Source organism: Oryctolagus cuniculus, chromosome 1 (genome assembly GCF_051225735.1).
Source record: "Oryctolagus cuniculus isolate XC-2025 breed Fujian yellow rabbit chromosome 1, ASM5122573v1, whole genome shotgun sequence".
In the NCBI taxonomy this organism is placed as follows: Eukaryota; Metazoa; Chordata; class Mammalia; order Lagomorpha; family Leporidae; genus Oryctolagus; species Oryctolagus cuniculus.
Genome location: NC_142867.1, coordinates 215054983 through 215076430, shown reverse-complemented (window position 1 = coordinate 215076430; position 21448 = coordinate 215054983). Strand labels below are relative to the sequence as shown.

Here is a 21448-nt window from a genome sequence, read left to right as displayed (position 1 = left end):
TAAGGAGCACAATTAATTCTTCATAACCATCTAAGTTTTGTTCACATCATCTGTGTGTAATCTTTCAACTCCTTCATGGATTTTATTTTCATGATCTTATTTTATTTTGCTTCTAGGAGTGCAATTTGGTTCCTTTTCAGATCTGCTTATTTTAATAGTACTGCTTTTTTTAAAAAAATATTTATTTATTTATTTGAAAGTGTTACAGAGTAGGAGAGGCAGAAAGATTGAGAAAGGTCTGCCATCTGTTGGTGCACTCCCCAAATGGCTGAAGCATCTGCAGCTGGGCCAATCTGAACCCAGGAGCCAGGAGCTTCTTCCAAGTCTCCCACATGGGTTCAGGGGCCAAGTACTTGGGCCGTCCTCCACTGCTTTCCCAGGCACATTAGCAGGGAGTTGGATCAGAAGTGGAGCAGCCGGAACTAAAATAGGTACCTGTATGGGAGGCTAGTGTCTCAGGCTGCAGCTTTACCCACCCAGCCATGGAACTGGCCCCAGTCTATTGCTTTTTTAATCAATTTTAAGCACTTTTTTTTGAGAATTTTAAATCAACATACATTTTCATATTAGGTGTTTAATAATAACAATATCTGAACTGGTTACACGTCTGATTTTTTTCTTTTTTCTTTTCTCTCTCTTTTGGCCTGTTATTGTAGGCTTTTTCTTATGGTAACTTCTTCCTTTGAAAATTTTTTTATTTTTTTAAATTTTTTAATTTTTTGAAAGGCAGAGTGGACAGTGAGAGAGAGAGACAGAGAGAAAGGTCTTCCTTTTTGCCGTTGGTTCACCCTCCAATGGCCACCGCGGCCAGCGTGCTGTGGCCGGCGCACGGTGCTGATCCGAAGGCAGGAGCCAGGTGCTTCTCCTGGTCTCCCATGGGGTGCAGGGCCCAAGTACCTGGGCCATCCTCCACTGCACTCCCTGGCCACAGCAGAGAGCTGGCCTGGAAGAGGGGCAACCGGGACAGAATCCGGCGCCCCAACCGGGACTAGAACCTGGTGTGCCGGCACCACAAGGTGGAGGATTAGCCTAGTGAGCCGCGGCACCGGCCTCCTTTGAATATGTTGTGATTTTTTTTTAACTGTACATTGCTCATAGTACTTGAAATTTTGGGGGTAGGAATTGCCTTTGTTGAGGAGTGGTTAATTCAAAAATGTTTATATCTGCCTCCTCCAGGAGCCTGGGAGCACTGACAGCCCAGCATGACATCTTTAAACTGCGCGCTCAGCTTCAGGTTTGCTGGATCATCTGTTAGAGGGAATTTCAGAGTCAGCCCCGGATTGAAGTTACAAGCTGTCTTCACTCGTCTCCAGGTTTGAACCAGACAGTTTTCTTCTGCCTTCCCCTTAGCGTGTGAGGTAAGTTGGATTCTGCTCATTTGCCACCAATGTGAGTGTAGCCTTCTGGGGATGTATGCATCATTGAAACCATTTGCTGTGAGATTGCCCATTTTAGGGAGCTTTGTTTTCTGACCTTGGTAACTGGGGAACCTGTGCACACAGAGGCCAGAGGTCTTCTGGCTTCAGAAAATGCCTCCGGCCGGCGCCGCAGCTCACTAGGCTAATCCTCTGCCTAGTGGCGCCGGCACACCGGGTTCTAGTCCCGGTTGGGGCGCCGGATTCTGTCCCGGTTGCCCCTCTTCCAGGCCAGCTCTCTGCTGTGGCCAGGGAGTGCAGTGGAGGATGGCCCAGGTGCTTGGGCCCTGCACCCCATGGGAGACCAGGAAAAGCACCTGGCTCCTGGCTCCTGCCATCGGATCAGCGCGGTGCGCTGGCCGCAGCGCACCAGCCGCGGTGGCCATTGGAGGGTGAACCAACGGCAAAAGGAAGACCTTTCTCTCTGTCTCTCTCTCTCACTGTCCACTCTATCAAAAAAAAAAAAAAAAAAAAAGCCTCCAACAAAGCCCTTTATGTTTTTTTGTTTGTTTGTTTGTTTGTTCTTTTTAGGTTTTGTTTTTTGAGGATTGTCTAATTTTTTTATCAATTTCCTGATTATTTAAAAATAAGTTTTGCAAAATATATTCAGCATTTTTCATGCAATTCACCAGGGAATCAATCATGATTTTTAGTCCGTTAAAATTAACTTCGCAGCAGCAGGTTTTGCAGCCATGTGCCATGTTTTGTTGTTGATCCTGACACAGTGACTTCTTGAATCCTCTTTCAACTACTTCAGCTGTAGAACGTACTTCAGGTCATTTCTATCAAGGGTAGATTTGTGGCATTTTGCTGTATTCTTTTTTTTTTTTTTTTTGAACAGGCAGAGTGGACAGTGAGAGAGAGAGACAGAGAAAAAGGTCTTCCTTTGCCATTGGTTCACCCTCCAATGGCTGCCGCGGCTGGCGCGCTGATCCGATGGCAGGAGCCAGGTACTTCTCCTGGTCTCCCATGGGGTGCAGCGCCCAAGTACCTGGGCCATCCTCCACTGCACTCCCTGGCCACAGCAGAGAGCTGGCCAGGAAGAGGGGCAACCGGGACAGAATCCGGCGCTCCGACCAGGACTAGAACCTGGTGTGCCGGCACCGCAAGGTGGAGGATTAGCCTAGTGAGCCGCGGCGCTGGCTTTTGCTGTATTCTTGCGTGAGAAGTTCTTCCAGTTGCTTTTGTCTATGAAAGAAAAGTTGACTATGTTTAGAATGTTGGTTCACTTGTTTTTCCCTCTCATATGCTGTAGTCATGCCTTCTGGAATCTATACAAATATGTATGATGAAGACTCTGGCAAGCTTAGATTTTTTTTCTTTTCTAGGTAAAGTTTTTTTCTTCTTCTTCTTCCTTTTTTTTTTTTTTAAATTTATCTATTTATTTGAGAGGCAGAGTTACAGAGAGAGGAAGAGACGGAGAGATCTTCCATCTGCTTGTTCACTCCCCAAATGGCTGTATCGGCCGGAGCTGGGCTGATCCAAAGCCAGAAGCCAGAGGATGGAAGACCTCTCTCTCTCTCTGTGTAACTGACTTTCAAATAAATAAATAAATCTTTAAAAAATTATATTTTTCTGCCATGATTTAAATTTTTGTTTTCATTTCCTCTCTGTGTAGTGACAATATCTCAAGTTTGTCTTCAGTATATTTGCTCCATGTTTTATTCAACATGACTTCTATGTTTACATCCTTTGATGGAGATTTAGCTTCACTATGATCTATTGGATTCTCACATGTTTTTCTTATTTCAACTGTTCCTTCTGCCTGTCTCCATTCATTTAAGTATATCACTCATTAGAATTTGCTGTTTTGGTTTTTAAAAGGTTGTATCATATTTACGTAAACATTGGGCAACCTGGTTGCCAGAATTTTCTTGTGATTTCTTGGAAATCCTTTGATCATTTTTAGAGTCTACTTTTCCTTTTGTCGCTCCCCTCTTCATGGAGGAACGACACAGGACCCTGCGTTGTTCTTTCGTCTGCTCGGCCCTCCCCGGGTTTGCTGCTGGTTCTTCCCGGGTTGGCTACCGACCCTTCCACCTCCGTGGAAGGGCGGTTCCCCCTGCCACATTCCCCACTTCCGCGGGGGAGCGGCACACCGCCGGCCGGCTCTCTCGGGGGCTGCACAGGTGTTCCCCTCAGATGTTCCCCTTAGATGTTCCTGGTGCATGTTGTCTCTCTCCTCCTTTATAGTCCTCTTCCACCAATCCCAACTCTGCTACCCACACGCCAAGTACGCTGCTCTCCTCCAATCAGGAGCAAGTCCTACAGTTTATTGGTGGAACTGGAGGCAGCTGCGTAGAAGCTGTTTCTCCCGTCTCAGCGCCATATTGTGGGAGAGCAGATGCATAGAATAAGTCTTAATTCCAGTAACTTAGTCTAGTCCGAGTTGCTCCCAGTTGCTCCCCACACCTTTGAGTTTTCATGCCTTATTGTTGGCACCCTCTCTTTTGCACTTTTTTTTTTTTTTTTGACAGGCAGAGTGGACAGTGAGAAAGAGAGACAGAGAGAAAGGTCTTCCTTTGCCGTTGGTTCACCCTCCAATGGCCGCCGCGGCTGGCGCGCTGCGGCCGGCGCACCGCGCTGATCCGATGGCAGGAGCCAGGAGCCAGGTGCTTTTCCTGGTCTCCCATGGGGTGCAGGGCCCAAGCACCTGGGCCATCCTCCACTGCACTCCCTGGCCACAGCAGAGGGCTGGCCTGGAAGAGGGGCAACCGGGACAGAATCCGGCGCCCCAACCGGGACTAGAACCCGGTGTGCCGGCGCCGCTAGGCGGAGGATTAGCCTAGTGAGCCGCGGCGCCGGCCTTCTTTTGCACTTTTAAAAAAATTTATTCTATATTGATTTTATTCGTTGCTCATTTAATTTTGAATATTTAGAACTATCCAGGCATGACATGATCTGGGTAGAATTAGGGTAGAAGTTTATCTCTCTATCATCTATTCATCTATCTATCTATCTCACACTTAAGGAATTGATTGTTTTGCACAGTGTTTTCAAAATATGGTCTATAGATTCCTAGGTTTCCTGGAAAGGTCTTTTTGGGTAGCCTCGGGGGTCAAGAATGAGCACAAGTACCCCAGTCGCCTGAGAATAGAGGGGCTCCGATCTTTCCTATTTCCTACCTTAAGCTTCTGCACGGACTCATTTTTAGAAAGGAGGTGGCTGTTTAGGATGTATCTGAAAGCTATTCTGATGTATGAGGAACATCTGGGGTAAGGGGATGCTTTTGGAAACCTCACTGATTGTTTCTGGACATGAGAGTAGCAACAAAGAAATGAAGATACAGAAGCTGAGGCAAACAGGTCCCAAGAGGAAACAATGAATCAATAACTGCCTGAAAGGACTTCAGGGAGGGCAGAGATCCAAAGAGAGGAAATGGATGTAAAGTACTTTGTCTGCCTGTAGCTGCCATACAGAAGTGCTTCACAAAAATGAAACATGCCTTGCACGGAACTCTGAGATACCGACGGCTGAAAACGTTCTGGCTCATTTTGTTTCTGTTCACGCTTCTGTGACATGTCTAAGATACAACTGTACCACTACGGAGTGCCTGGGACGGTGTGTGGGGGGCGTCAGAAGTTCTGCTAAGGGACTGCAAGGGTGCCGTTTGGCTGGGAGGAGAGCAGATGATTTGAGAATGTCCATGGTGGAGACATGGTGGGGACATTAGTGGGACTGAAGTCTCAAGACAGTAGACTGAAGTAGGAACAGCTACTTCCACTAAGAAAGGAGATTTTCATACCAGAGTGCCAATTATGTGTTAGAGATTAACTAGGTTAAAAACACAAGAGTAAACTTTAAGTAGGGTGATCATTAGTGTAGGATTTGGGCATATGGTAGAAGATATGGACAGGGGTATAGTTTTGTGAGCTTGATAATTTCCCTTTGGGCTTTTTATTTGCTGTTGTATTTGTATTGTTGTATTTTCAGTTTACATATTGGAGTACAACGCACATATTGCTTCTCTTCCCTTTCTGTGTTCTTTGTTCCTTGTCACCTTATATTGTACCCTATAGATAACCACGTTATTCTCTTACTGGTAGTCACATGCCAGTTTATCTTGTATAATCACATTTTCACTTAAAAATCTTTCCTTTCTATGAAAAGGATGGCTTTTTTAAAATGAGATGCTTAACATAAGAATTTTGGAATATGCTTGTATCTATGTTGGGACATTATTTACCTATACATAGCTTACGAATTCTGAGATAAGTCATGGCTAAATGGCAGGAAGATTGAGTGAACTGGAAGGAGTGGGAGTTACTGTGAGTCAAGGTTGCTTCTGAGGCCGGAAGAACCTTTCCCAGAGGACCTGCTCCCCATGTGGAGGAAATTCAAATGCTCCTACCATGACCCGGTGGAGGCCCGAGGAAAAAATTTAATGCCTGAAGACGAGGGCATCCCTCTGTGGGATCTGAGTTCCCTGCTGCATGAGCGCAGGCCAGGCCAGGATTGCAGGCAGGCCTCGTGTCTGGGCTGCTTCATTTTAGAGGAAAGTGACGTCCCTCAAGCCCCTCATCTTCAGAAGCCTCCTGCCTCCAGTGAGAACCCTGGCCTGTCCCCAGAGCTGGCTGGGGATGCCCAGAGGGACTGCTCAGCTGGAGTGGTTTACACCCTGTAGCAAGCCATCTGGGCCCAGAGAAAACCTCCCTACAGCACTTGTGGGTTTCAGTGGTCTTTTCTGATGTGATCCCACCCAGAAGAAGGAGCTTAAGCTGTGCCTGCCCTTAAGAGTTGCCCCGGGAGGCTGGAGCAGGGTTTCACCACGGACCTACTGAATCAGCACATCTTGGAGCTTGCACTGCTAGCAAGTCCTTTGGCTGATTCTGAGATAGCGAGCCCATCCTCGTTCAGAAGTGAACTTTAGGAGAAACATTTAGGAGAAACCTCGTTCAGAAGATGTAGTTTGGAAACCCCTGATTTGGTCCAGGAACAACTGATGTTGCAAGTATAGAAAGGATGGGCCTGGAGGTTGGATGGTGTTCAGCCCACTTTTGGGTTCAAAAATGTAGACACCTTTCCTATCTAGCATGGTGCAGTGAGCTTGTGAAATTTGGGCACAGACAATAGCAGGTTTTTTTCTTTTTTAAAGATATTTAAAGATGGAGAGATAGAGAGGTCTTCCATCTGCTGGTTCACTCCCCAAATGGCTACGACGGCCGGAGCTGGGGTGATCCGAAGCCAGGAGCCAGGAGCTTCTTCAGGGTCTCCCACATGAATGTAGGGGTCCAAGGACTTGGGCCATCTTCCACTGTTTTCCCAGGCCATCACCAGGGAGCCAGATTGGAAGAGGAACAGAACTGGTGCCCGTAAGGATGCTGGTGCTGCAGGTGGAGGCATAACCTACCATGCCACAGCACTGTCCCCAGCAACAGGTCTGGTCTCAGGCTTTAGCGGGATTGTTGCTCATTGCTTGGCTCTGAACTGCTGTTCCCATTTCTCTGCTGTTCGGACTCACGTCCTAGCTGTTGGCTCCTGGATGTCCCCTGTTGTGATGACCCATGGCTCTGGTTTCCTGATGTCCTGCCCTGCTCACCTTTTGTGTCTGAATGCTTGGCCCGGTGCGGGACAGTCCCTTCTAGCCTTTGCCCCTCAGGGGCTCCACTGCCCAGTCCTTTATCAGCAAATGGCATCTGGACTTTCAGGCTGCCTAGGGAGGGAATGTGTTGTCCTCATTCCCAGTTTTCCCGAGGGAGATTGTCCCCTCGCCCCTGCCCCCGCCCCCCAATGCTCCTCTTGGATTCTTTGCTCTGACCTTTCTCACAATAGGGGTTGAGTGAATTACCTGAGTTGGAATTCTGAGAAGGTATTGAGCATGCATAGCTCAGGGCTTTATTCCCTCCCCTTTCGCAGGAGCAACCTGCCTGCAGGAAGCCCCTCCCCTGCCAGCTTCTCCCTGCTGTCCACTCTCCAGGCCCAGGGCCCAGTGTGTGGAGGCCTGAGCTCACCCTGCTGGCCCACAGTGAGCAGGCAGATCTGCCTGATGCCTGGCAAGGCCACTGGGCTTGTGGTCCAAACGCCGTGCTCCTTTGCTTGGCTTTTATCATAAGAAAAGGAGGTATGTTGGCCCCAATCAGCCTCCATGGTAATGGTGTCTGTGTAAAAGTCACTATTTGTAATTGTTTCTTATGATAGCCCAAATGCTGCAACCTAGCTGAGAAATTTATACATCTAAAAATCAAAGCAAAATACAAGTACAAGTCAAAGACACTAAAACACAATATGAATTTTCACTGTTGTTTGCTTGAGGAGATGAGAGAAAATGTTTCAATGTACACCTTAGAGCAGAATTTCCTAGAAGGTCTCTTTCAGCACCGTTTCTCCTAAAGTTCACTCCAGGTGGCAACTGCTGTATCTCACTTTCTTCCTTTTCTTTGCTTGAAGCTCCTTACTCATGCCTTGGAATACTCCCAGCATGCTTCACTCAGACATCTGATGCCAGCTGAAGGCAGTCGGCCAATGGAAAACTCAGTCCTTAGCCACAGTGCTGGTCAGCCTTGGCCCTCAGCAATGCCCACAGGGAGCCTCCATTCATGCCACCAGCCAGTTGTGGATCACTCAGTGGAAGGGAGAACACCCTGAATTAGAACTCAGAAGACTTCTGCTACCAAGAGGTGGTGCCATGGCAATAGTTATCCAGTGCTGAGCCCCGTCTTCTTGTTCTAACACCTTCCTGATAGGGCTGTGTGAAGGCCAAGTCCAATGATGCATGTGGTGAGTGTACTTCGAGAGAGTTTTAGCCTAAGAATGCGATAGCTGGAGGGGTCTTCGAGTTATCCTTCCTACCCTTTGCTTTAACAATGCAGAAATTAAAACCCAGAGAGTGCTGTAAGTCACTGGCAGTCCTGTAGACTTGTGTTTGAGCTAGTTTCCCCAACATGATAGCCTAGAATTAGAGTTTTCAACTTTGAATAGTGAACTGAATACAAATTGGCCAAATGGCTGTCAGTGTTGGAAGTGATGCCAGCAGTTCAAGGGTGAAGAAGAAACACGGAGATACTGCTGACAGTAGACAGCAAGGAAAAACCAAATAAAACAGGTATTCACGTGCGAAACAGGGAGGAGTCGCTGGTTAGGGCTATAAGAAGGCAGCGGCATTTGGCATCCTACCTATTCTAAAACGCTACATGAAGATGCCTTTTGTTTGCAATATTCATTGATTTTGAATGGCCCCTGATAGGTCTCCACTGAAACAGAACCGCCTGAGTCCGGGCTTAATTATGGCTCTATAATAGACGTGACTGTGTGTCAGAAATCCAGTTACTGGAATGAGAAAATTTCTCTTACTCATGAGTCATGAGAATCTTCTTGTCACTGGAGTTTTACTTTAATGAAGCCAATGATTAAGCAACTGGTCAGTTATCTGGTTCACGATGTCCGGATTCTCACAATCTGTGCACGTACATCGCTTATCTCCGAGTCCCGGGTTCTGTACCACTCGGGTGGATAAATCTCAGGTGTGGCAGCTAGCCAGAACGTTCTTTCCTGGCAACAGGCGATGTCAAGAGAGACCAGAGGACCAGATTGCATCGAGGTGAAGAGCTGGCACCCTCCAGATAGCAGACTGAGATGCACTGGGATCTGTGTTTTGTGTTTTTCCTACTTAAGTGTTACATGATGTGTGCTTTTAAAGCTTACTTCATTATCAAGTGTTACCATTTCTCTTAAGCAATTGCTTCACGGGAAGTTTCATTACCTCTTTCTTTGAAATGATACTCTCCATGTGTTTTTATTGGCAACTCAAGGAATGATTTCCAGTACCCAATTAAAGTTATGCAGGCTGATTTTCATTAGTATGTCACCAAACGTTTCTAACTCTTGGGCGTTATTTGCTTAAGGAATGAAAAAAAAAAATCGCGAGGTTCTTTGGTAGTTATTTTCTGAACTTTATAGGGTTTACATGTTCCATGTCCCTCTTCTAGAGGTACTAAGGCTCCTTTCTTGTTATGAAGACAGCAGTATTTTTTTAAAGATTTATTTATGAGAGAGAGAGAGAGAGAGAGACTGATTTTCCAACCATTTGATTTACTCTCCAAATGGCTGCAGCAGCCAGGGCTGGGTAAGGCCAAAGCCAGGAGCAAGGAACTCCACTGAGTCTCCCACATGGAGAGCAGGGACTCAAGTACTTGGGCCATTATCTGGTGCCTCCAGGGTACACATCAGCAGGAAGCTGGATTGTAAGCAGAGGCAGGACTTGAATTAGGCACTTTGACAAGGATGTGGTGTCCCAAGTGGTGTCTTAACTCATTGCGCCATGACACCTGGCCCTAAGCAATTCTTAGTAAGAGGGACAACATTACTGAGGAACTCTTAAAGACAGTAGTGAGCTCCCTGAGGTTCTTACTATGCACAGAGGGCCAGGGTATATGTATACTGCTGGGTTTGAAGTGGGTAACTTTAAAAGACTGTCACAGTTCGGATTACCTTCCTGTACAACTTTGAAGTTTTCGTGTCTTATGTAGAATCTCATCACATTCCAAACTCTTAAGCCTTTTCTCAGGATGAACTTAAGTATGTTAAGAATTTATGTGCTTATTGTGAGATTTACAACTCAAAACAATAAATTTCATTAGAAACAAAACATTCTGAAAGGGACTTTTTCAATTATAGCATGGTTAGTTTTTTTCCTGAAAAAAAAAAATTGTTTGTTGCACAGAAGATAGAAAAAGGGGACAGATCTTGAGAATGTTTGAGAATGAGAAAAAATAACATAGTCTGTTCTCAGGCTGTGGGGGTGGGGGTGGAGGGAGAGAGAGAGAGAACATGAACAAAAATCTCAGCAGGTATTGAGATTTGAAACCCTCTGGGATCCAGTCACCCTGGTACTGGGTCTGTCTTGGGAAAATGAGTGCTTGTGGGTGTGTATAAGGTCTGACTAAGGAACTGAGTTGTGTCTGGCTATTCATTGAGAGGTCCAGGACCCTGTGACCGTCCAGGCACACAGCATGCAGCTGCATTTTCTGTTTTCTCTTTATTTCCCCAGGAGTTTTACCTTGGTGAAGTCAGTGATTGAGCCAGGGCTAAGTCGCTTGATTTATGATGCCCGGGGTTCTCACAGATGACCTGCATGTGTTGCTCATCTTGTAATCCTGGGTTCTCTACCAGTTGGGAGAATAAGCTGCAGATGAGGTCTGTTCCCATTGGTAGAGAGGCTTGAACTGAGTGTGCTTGGCAGTGGTCACAGGTGTCACAAAGCTGATGGGCTGCAAGCCTTTGGCAGAGCTGTGGGCCCATTTTGCTCTAAATCTGGCAAGAAAGAAGCTGAATCGTGCTTTTGTGATTCAGCCATTTGGTGACTCCAGGGAGCAGTGTCAGTCCCGGTGGCAACAGAGAATGCAGCCCTTCTGGTGGGATCATTTTTTTCTTCCTCTATTCCTCCTTGTAACTAGAATGTAAGTTTCCACTGAACAACCTGACTCTTGGGGCTGGTGGAGTTGCCTGGGAAGCAGTGGAGGTGTGTTGAAGGAATAAAAGACATGCTTTGTAGACACACAGAGACGTAAAACTGAGTTTGTTTTAGGTCATGAGCTTGAGCTGCTATTGCAGGGGAATAGCCATTGCATAATTGTCGTTCTGGGAGATTTTCCTTCAAACTAGAAAATAGAAACAGCACTCCCCAACTGTAGAGAATGTTTGTGTTTTTATTACTACATGTGAAGTAGAATACATAACAATTTTATAACAAGGTAGAATATTAATATTCAGATAATGAAACTATGTTATTATGCAAGAACAGGGGATGGCATTGTTGTGCAAAGGGTAAAACCACTGCCTGCGATGCTGGCATCCCCTATGAACACCTGTCCGAGTCCTGGCTGCTGCTCTTCTGATCCAGCTCCCTGCTAATGCATCTGGAAAAAGCAGCAGATGGCCCAACACTTGGGCCCCTGCCACTCACCTGGGAGACCTGCATGAAGTTCCAGGCTCCTGGCTTCAGCCTAGCCCAGCCCTGGCTGTTGTGGCCATTTGGGAAGTGAATCAGTGGATGGAAGATCTCTCTTTCTCTCCCTCTCTGTGTGTCTCTCCTCTCTCTCTGTAATTCTGCCTTTCAAAATAATAAGATAAATCTTAAAAAAAAAAGACAACCTGGGTGACTGCTGTGAGCCTTTGGGCAGGTCCCTCTCCCGCCTGGAAGGAAGGGCTCGTCCTAACAAGCTGTAGTCAGTGCCCTTTACCTGAAAGCCGGGTCTTAACTTGTTTTGAATGCATCAAATCTATGGAGGACACCTTTTGGTGGATACAAGCAAAATTCACAATTATGGGGTGTTAGCATTTTTTATTTGTCTAATTAGAATCGCGTTGAATGCACATATTCCCAAATTAGATATAATTTTTAAAAATCCTAGAAATGATATACCAGACTATCCATTCTGATTATAAAACTTTAGGATATATGATTTTATGACGGTTGAACTCTCTCATATGACTTACCTGCAAGTGAATGGTGAAGAAGAGCATCATGGGAGATGCTAACTCTGCAGTCAAGCTGCCCAGGGAGGAATTGTTGCTCCAGAGTTGACTAGCAGGGTGACCTTGGGGTTCATTATCTTTATCCATAAAATCTACATTATTTTAAAGATAAGAAATTAAAAAAATAAAGTTCCTGGCAACTAACAGTGGCTCATCTAATGGTAACTTTTTATTACTATGCATATTTTTGAGTATGAGAGTTGTATTCCTATGTGTAGTCATTCAGATGCCTATATTCTTACTGTCCTGTCCAGAAGTAGCAGACATCATTTTAGGAACTGTCAACAGTTGACTGCCAGTAAAAACTCCTCTTTGCCCAATAAAACACTTTAAGATGATAAAAGCCATAATTTGTTTTGATCATTGTTTACATAGAAACCATTTTATATTCATTAATAACCTGTAACCATGAAAATCATTTTCTACTTGGACAAAAGGTCTGAAAGGAAAATTAGAAAAATCTGAAACCTTTGGAAAATTATTAGAGAGCTTTAAATAGAATTTTAATAGGCAAAAGAAATGGAAAGATAATTTAGATAATGAAGTTAATGTGAGAAAAAAATCTGTGTTGGAAATTAAGGAAAAGGAAATAATAACACTTGCTAAAGAAATAGCACAGAAAAAGGGAATACCATAAACTAGAGTATAAAATTTTTCAAATGACAATATCCCAAATTTGAAGAGAGTAATAAAAATAATATTTTTGTTTCAGTGAGAGTGTATTTTGCAGGAAAAAAAATCAAATTGCAAGGCAAAGCTGAATATGTTTATCAAGAATCAAAATTGTTTATTCACTTTGGCTCTTAGTATCTAGCCCTTTCTGGGAATTTAGGATGCTTTGAGCCAGGAAAAGGTTATTGATGGTACAAGTTCCTTTCAGTATTAGAATCAGCTTAAATATGGGAAAGAGTTCAACAAATTTCAGCATATTCATCTCTTGGAATATTTATGAATTCAGTGAAAAATCATAAATGCATATGATACATATGAAACATCACTAATGGTAAACTTTTAAAAGAAAGGAAAACTATAAAAATGAAATACATGTGTTGGATGACAGAATTCCAATACATTTAATTGAAAGAGCTTCATCAGATTTTATTTGCAAGTTTCAAGGCTCCCCTGTGGTTGAACAACATATGTGGACAATGAAAGGAAAATGATGAACAGAAAATGGGAGTAAGATAGAGTGACAGCTGGATTGGTTACAGATTGGCATCTGCCGTAATTGAACATGGTTGGATGCATATGATTGGCTGAAGCTTGATGGCTTAGATGGCTATTTGTTGCAAAGGCAAATCCCTAAGTTAGGTATTCAGTTTGTTTCCATGCTAATTCGGGTTGCAGTTTTTTTTTTTAATTTGTTTATTTATTTAAAAGGCAGAATTTTTTTTTAACTTTTATTTAATGAATATAAATTTCCAAAGTACGATTTATGGGTTACAATGGCTTCACCCCATACCGTCCCTCCCACCCACAGCCCTCCCCTTTCCCACTCCCTCTCCCCTTCCATTCACATCAAGATTCATTTTCGATTATCTTAATATACAGAAGATCAGCTTAGTATACATTAAGTAAGGATTTCAACAGTTTGCTCCCACACAGAAACATAAAGTGAGGAATAATAGATGATTTTTTAAAAATGATCATGAAATCAGATCAGACCTATTGTCATGTTTAATCCCAGTGAGAGTCAAGTTGGGAGTTGATAATTTTTTTTTTTTTTTTTTTTTACAGAGGATCAGTTTAGTATGCATTAAGTAAAGATTTCAACAGTTTGCACCCCCATAGAAACACAAAGTGAAATATATTGTTTGAGTACTCGTTATAGCATTAAATCTCAATGTACAGCACATTAAGGACAGAGATCCTACATGAGGAGTAAGTGCACAGTGACTCCTGTTGTTGACTTTACCAATCGACACTCCTGTCTATGGCATCAGTAAGCACCCTAGGCTCTTGTCATGAGCTGCCAAGGCTATGGAAGCCTTTTGAGTTTTCCGACTCTTATCTTGTTTAGACAAGGTCATAGTCAAAGTGGAGGTTCTCTCCTCCCTTCAGAGAAAGGTACCTCCTTCTTTGAAGACCTGTTCTTTCCACTGAGATCTCACTCACAGAGATGAAAGGCAGAATTACAGAGAGGCAGAGAGAGAGAGAGAGAGAGGTCTTCCATCCACTGGTTCACACTCCAGATGGCTACAGGGCCAGAGCCGGGCTAATCCAAAGCCAGAAGCCAGGAGCTTCTTCCAGGTCTCCCATGTAGGTGCAGGGACCCAAGCACTTGGGCCAACTTACATTGCTTTCCCAGGTCATAGCAGAGAGCTAGATCAGAAGTGGAGCAGCCAGGACTTAAACCCACATCCATATGGGATGCCAGCACTGCAGACAGTGGCTTTACTCACTATGCCACAGCACCAGCCCCTGCATTGCAATTTTTAAAGTAAAAACTTGTGTATAGAGGTTCCTCTTGACCAAATTTAGTTTAATATGCATTATAACACATTTTTTTTTATTTCAAAAATTGTTTATTAGGGAGAGAGAGAAGAGGGAAGGAGTTCTTGTCTATCTGTTGATTCACTTCCTAAATGCCCACAATGGGCTGATGGGCCAAACTTTAAAGCTGGGAACTCAATCCAGATTTTCCATGAGTGCCAATCAGTTGAGCTGTCGGGGCTGCCTCCCAGGGTCTGTATCAACAGGAAGCTAGAATCAGATGTGAACCCAGGGACTCTGATTTAGGCATTTCAATTGCTAGCCCCAATGCCCACCCCGATACAATGTTTTTAAGTGGCCCTCCTTCTCTGTTCTTGGAGGAGGCTGGTCTGGCTGATTTCTCAAGTCACTAACATCTACAGATCTAGTAAGTGATGTCTTCCCATGCGTCTCCATTCCCTGATTCTAAAGCCAGCTTACTGCTTACAGAAAATACCTTTAGCCCTCTCTTTCATCCTTCCACACCACCCTTCATTAAACAGACTAAAGTCTTTAAAGAGCAACTCTACCTTGTGTCCTAAGGACAATTCGGACTTGGTCCTTTTATTTTTGCCATTTCCTGTCTTCAGGGCTCCTGCCTAGGGATCACGCTTTCTCTCTGCGGGTTCAGTAGCTCGGATTTTCTCCAGCATGGGCTTTAGTATTTTCAGATCTTAGTATTGTTGTGGTTTTTTTGTGCTGACAGGAAGCAAATATGTTTTTACAGTTTGAGTTTTACTGTTGCAAGGAGACAGGATAAAACGGAGGTAATTGTTCTAGAAAGTTAAAAAATTATATTTGCGATTGTCAACTACAAGTCGCCAGGTTCACCTTTAACATGGTAGCTGGATCTGTGCTAAAAGTTGCTTTTAAAATTGTTGAACTCTTTACTTGTATGGAGTTGGTCTTCTGTGTATGAAGTTAATTAAAAATGGATCTTAATGGAGAACAGACTGGGGATGAGAGAGGGAGGAGGAGGAGGGGTGGGAGGGCGGGTTGGAGGGTGGGTACAGTGGGAAGAATCACTACATTACTAACGTTGTACTTACGAAATGCATGAAGTCTGTATTCCTTAAGTAAGAGGTTTCTTTGGGGGGTAGAATTTAAAAAAATTCTTTTAGATGATTGAGTCTCAAAGGAAGCTTCTTGGAAGTGAGTCTGAGAGAGCTGCTCCTGCCAGGTATGGTGGTATTTCACATCTTTCATTTATTGTATCACCCACCCATCTATTCATTTCATATTGAATCTCACAACTTGCTGACTCAGGAATGATAAGGCTCAATTTCTGTTTTCAGTGAACTTACTGGTGTAGTGAAGAAAGCCAAGGTGTAAAGGAGAAAATTATTGTTTAATGTGTTCAATATGACACAAAGCAAAAGGCTAGCATGTGGGAGAGAGCGATTAATTCCAGCAAAGACTTCAAGAGAGAAAATGATACCTGAGCTAGGCTTTAAAGAAAAAAAAAAAAGACGTTTTTCCCTAGGGAAGACAAGGGACTACAGAAACATCCCAGGTAGAAGAAACAGCAAATGCAAAGGCATTGAGAAGAGGCTTATCTGCTCAAATCGAAGGACCAATTTCAACGAGGGGGCTGTGCCTAGAAGTGCAGGAGCTGGCAAATGTTTTTAATTTGTGCACCTCTCTGCCAGTTAGAATTCTGGTGTCCCATCCTTGAAGGAGTATGGGGAGAATGAATACTGGAGAGCAATCAGCAGTCTTTGCCTGATGTAGGCTGAGCTTCAAGTGCCCAGTGGAAATCTGTGGAAATGCTGCGTATGCATTTGAAATCTATAGGGCCAGAGGTCGAGGGAGAGGGCTGAACAGAAGAAAGAGCAATTCGCACTGAGGTATTGACTTTCTGTGAATGCAGAAAGAAACTGCTGATTCTCTCCCACTCTCCATTCTCTCCATCTTCCTACCGGCACCAGGTGGGCAAGTGACTGCTGAGCCTGGACTCTACCTGCCTGCTTTCCTTGCCCACATGAAGTGTTCTGTGTGATGAAGGAATGGACTTTTTGATGAAAATCATTACACATTTTTTTTTTCTGAGATCTTAAACAGAAAAGGAAGAGACTGCCTATTCGAATACTAGAGCATTGGTGGTGCTGGCTAGGAGAAAATGTTGGCAACTCAGTATTTCCAAATTTCACCAGTAAGTATCTTTTCTTTAACTCTCTTAGTTCTTTTTCCAACCGCTAGATTGAGAAGGTCTTAGAGTTACAGCTGCATAATTCCTGTTTATCCAAGAGCAGAGCTGTTTTGCATAAAGACTATTCTTTTATGTAACTGTCTAAGAAAAGCACCAGGAAACTGATTCTAGCCTTTGCTTCCTTCTGCTTGGTTCTTAGTTATGTATGTGACCATCTTCACCTCGAAGCTGCAAACCCTTGACTCATAGCTTGTTTCCTCCTCTTTGTACCTCCATGTCTGCCGTGTTGTAGGTTTCTTATAAAGGTATCCTGAAGTAAATGAAACCAACACATCTCCTGGCAGAATGGGCTGGTTAAAGCGCAACTCTCCTATCTCACCTTTCCTCTTGTTTCCACTCCCTTGCTGTCATTTGTGGAAAACAGCAAAATGGAGACATTTCAAAGACCAAGAGAAAGCAGAAAGCTGCTTAAGAAATTGGTGAAAGTCTGTAGGAGGGAAGTGTGTGAGGGGGTGAGAGGGTGGGTGTAGATACTGCATGCTAAGTGTGACAAATGCCAAGCTGGGAGGGTGCTAGGACACTCTGGGGGCGATAATTAGTGCCCTGCCTCCACTTGAGAGAGGATACGTTTTTAAGCACATCAGAGTCTTCTCTGGGGGAAAGAAATGCTCATTAAAAAGGCCATTTCCAGAAACCCTGGCAGCCAGATAATAAGAAGGCTGGAAAAATCACCACTATTTGGCCTGCTACTCCCTCAAACTTTGAACTTTTTGCCTAGAGAATAATAAAGTATGTAAATAATAGATTTAATTTCAGCTTCTTAAAAAGTGGAGTGACATAGCTAGAGTTGATTTTGATCAATCTGAGACCTCCCAAAACCTCAAAAATTTCTTATCTAGGAATATGTACAAATTCACCCTGGGGTGTCTTCCTGTCCCATTCTCATGAAATACTTACAGCTTCATATATAAATGCATCTGAAGTTGTGCTACTTACGCTGAGGGAAAATGCTGGGAAAAAAGAAAAAGCAAATGGGCTTCTGTTTTGATTTCTGATGCAGTATCTCTGGTTCATAGAATTTTTTCCCTCTCCATCTCCCTCATTTATGCCTAGGTGGTGGATAACTGCAGAATATTGATGGCAGGGAACATATCTTCATTACTTTTAAAAACTTTAAGTTTTAGAACAACTGTAGGCTTATGAAAAAGTTGCAGTATTATCCTAAGGAATACCCTACATCCTTCGCCCCACTCCTCCTAATGTTAGAGTGTGTGTTAACTATGGCCCGTGTGTCCAAACTAAGAAATTGTGTTAGTACAATATTATTAACTAAATGAATGGTTTATCCAAGTTTCACCAGCTTTTCCGCTAGTACTCTTGTACCACTCCAGAATCTGAGCTAGGGTACCACAGCATCTCACTTACAGGTTTCTGTCACCCGGGACAGGGACTGAGAGGCACTCAAGGTATGTTTGTCAAAGGAACACACTAGAGAACAGGCAGAAGTTAAGACAGATGCTTAGGGGTGGCCAGTATGGGAGCCCTGGAGGCAGCAGATCTGGGTCATTCTCAGCCTGTCTCACCAACTGCAGTAGGCGAGAGGAGCAGTGACAGCTTCTGTGGGCTGAAGAGGGAGTGGAGAGAGGCGCTCCGCTTCCCAAGCAGTTTGTGATGAAGGCAAAGGCGGCGGAGGTGCTGTGATTGTGGGAGAGCAAAGATGCTAAAAATAATTCTGGGGATGGGAATGGTGAGTTGGTCTGTGGCCTGAGAAAAGGGAAAGCTGTGAAGGTGGCTTTGACATGAGGAAGGAAGACCCCATAAGGAGGAAGCGACTGCTGAGGGATGCCTGGGAAAAAGCAGGGGAATAAAGTTGGGAGTCTGGGTGCAAAAGCTGATATCTGGAGAGGAGGAGAAAAACATCTTTTCAATGAAATAGGAAGAAAGGGGCGAGACACGGGTGAACGTCATTGACCTATTGCACATTTGTCCTTTCTTCTCCCTCATCCACGTGTGACGGCTTCTGATTTTTTAAGAGAAACAGAAAGATCAACCTCTGAGAGTAAAGGAAGCAGGATTGAATAACACGAACTCGCAGAGACTGATAAAGATTGTTGGATTATCTGCTATGGAAAAAGGAAAATTAAATCAACTGAGAATGAAAGAAATGACAGAGAATCATTGCGGGCCGGAGATACTGAGGTCATTACATTTTGAGCCTGGAGCTAATGACACAGTGGTGTCACTCTTGGGCTGCCAGACTCCCTGAGGACGTGCTCGCTGCTAGAAATTCACTTTTCCATTTCTGTTCATATTACTACATCACACGGGGCAATTTACTGACTTTGTTCCAGAATTCAGTAACTAGCTCCATTGAACTGGTAATAACTTTTGTGTTGGATTTCACAGAGTAACCTGGACAGGCTAACAATGAAACTTTTCTACTTTGTTTATGGTAAATGGCTCTAGCACTGCGTATTCAAATAAAAACAGTAGCTATGCAAGTTTTGAGTATCTGTTATGTTTTAGCACTATACTGGATATTATAAATATGTCTTCAAGGCATCTCCATTTCGGACCTGGAAACTGAGTCTTGGAGAGAGTCATTCTTTCACCAAATATTTATGAAGCATCCTCCATGTAATCAGTTTCATTTGAGGCAACTGGGATTCATCAATGAGAGAACAAATCAGACCCTGACCTGTGGGGTCCCATTTTAGCAGAAAGTCTAAGAGGCAAATGATTTGCCAGAATTCACAGTCATAAGTGATTGTGGTGACTTTTCCTAATTTTTTGCTCCTGTGTGATCCTTCTATATTCTCTTGGCAATCTTTTGGGAAGAAGTTATCAATTTCTATATTTTATACAGTTTTGTAGGACGGTTAGTCAAAGTATCCTGTTTTCCCTAGTCAAGATTGAGAATTTGAGTATTTTTTTTAAAAAAAGGTTTATTTTATCTATTTGAAAGGCAGAGTGATAGAGGGTGAGACAGAGAGAAAAAATGAAAAATGAGATCTTCCACCCACTTGTTTACTCCCCAAATGATTGTATTGATTGGGGCTGGGCCAGGCAGAAGCCAGGAACTTGGTAATCCATCCAGGTCTCCCACGTGGGAGCAGGGAACCAAGCACTTGGGCCATCTTCTGATGTTTTCCTGGGCTCATTAGCAGGGAGATGGATAGGAAGCTGGCATTGCAGGCAGCGTCTCAACCTGTGTGCCACCACGCTGGACTTGGCATGTGAGTCTTGACTGGGCCACTCAACATGCTTGCTTCCCTGAAATCTGAATCCTATAGAGAGAGGGGAAAAGTGCTGAGAGTCCCTGAAACTCATTCATTCTTCTGGTTTCCTGAAGACATTTTTGAAAAGAGATTTCTGGGGGGGAGGGGGGGACTGGCACTGTGGCGTAGTAGATTAGGCTTCCACCTATGGTGCTGGCATCCCAGCTGCTCCACTTCTGATCCAGCTTCCTATTGGGAGCCTGGGATGGCAGCAGAAAATGGCCCAAGTGCTGGCGTCCCTGTACTCATGTCAAAGACACTGGGGAAGCTCCTGGCTTTGGCTTGGCACAGCTCAGGCTACTGTGGCCATTTGGGGAGTGAACCAGCAGATGGAGGATGCTTTTTTCTGTCTCCCCACCCCCCAGCCCCCTGTGACTCTGCCTCTCAAATAATCTTTAAAAATAAAAGAGATCTCCTGGTGTATTTATGGCTTTTGTCTTTTCCAAGTCTGATAGACCAGCTTCCTTTTTTCCCGATAGCATTCCATCATCATCTTCATCATTTTTGCTTAACTTAGCTTTAGTTTCTGTTACTTACCATCCAGGAATCTAGATTTGTTGATTCTAGAACCAATCCCTTAACTATACTAAACATTATCAGTATACGTTTCACAGCACATGGAAATTCCTCAAAGATGGTTCTAAGGAGGTTTTGGTGACTCTACATTTTCTGCTTTGAAAGTGTCCTGTATATAGACAGAGCCATATACTGACTCGTCTGTGTTTCTTGATTTTGAGCATTACTTAGAAAAGATAAACCCTGCTACATTTCTCTTCGGGTAGCCTATGGAATACCAAATTAGGTTTTACCTGTTTGACCTTCCTATCATCGTGAAGTGTTTTGAAAATTTGGCAATGGTCTCGCGACAATGACATGAGGCGGGTGTGGCATGATACCTGCCCCAAAGGCTCAGCAAACATCTTCCACCACCTCTGGAGACTTAAATTTCTATAGCATTACACTGCTAGCCCTACCTGTCAGTGCTCAGGTGACACAGCACAGAAGAAAGAGCTGACACTGCTGTCACTCACAAGGATTGTCCTATACTTGTAGAAACATGGAAACACTGCTTTTAGCCTTCCTGCAGGGCTGCAGACTTATACAAATACTAGGGCACCATCAGTGTCATAAGCATCACAAGCATGCTGGAACTCCCAGCATCCCTGACCCCTGGTGTGGGATTGGCTTCTTGTCGATCTCTTCCTGTTTGCTGTGTGTTTTTGGATGATGGCCCGGAGCTCTTCCTTAGGGTTCTTCATGGTTGTTGTCTCATGCCTTCTTTACAAGGTTCAGACTCAGAACTGAGCTCTGCGTTCTGGATGTAGTTTTCTCATCCGTTTTATCCAACAGCCAACTCTTGGATCTACCCCGTGTGTGCAGAGACTGTCAGTAGTCTTCACACTTGGTCTGCCTGACCCCCGACACTGCCTCTCCTGGCTTTCTCTGTGTTTATATAAATACCTGCTCTGTCACTTAATACCTCTTTGTTGGTGTGAGATAGGGCCAACTCCAAAAGTTGGCGAGCCCAGTGCAAGGATACAAATGAGTGTTCACATACTAGGATGTCTAAATGTTTACAAGTTATATTTCAAGGTAATATATTAAGTAAAATATCTTGTGCCCACCTAGCTTGATTAATATATCTTCATAGTGACTTAGAA

At 44.0% G+C, this 21448-nt stretch overlaps 1 long non-coding RNA gene across 8 annotated transcripts in view; it reads left to right on the top strand.

Moving 5' to 3' along the window:
* The first annotated feature begins 246 nt into the window (after positions 1 to 246).
* LOC149128857 (uncharacterized) overlaps positions 247 to 21448 on the top strand; it is a 28606-nt gene continuing 7404 nt past the window's right edge. Inside the window, exons 1-3 of one of the 8 annotated variants that reach the window (XR_016211335.1) lie at positions 1142 to 1358; positions 16411 to 16512; positions 18543 to 18980. This is a non-coding gene — a long non-coding RNA (uncharacterized LOC149128857). Of the gene's footprint in view, positions 432 to 1141; positions 1359 to 10527; positions 10811 to 16410; positions 16513 to 18542; positions 18981 to 21448 lie in introns of those variants that run through there. The other 7 variants (XR_016211334.1, XR_016211330.1, XR_016211331.1 and 4 more) reach the window with 7 other exon arrangements.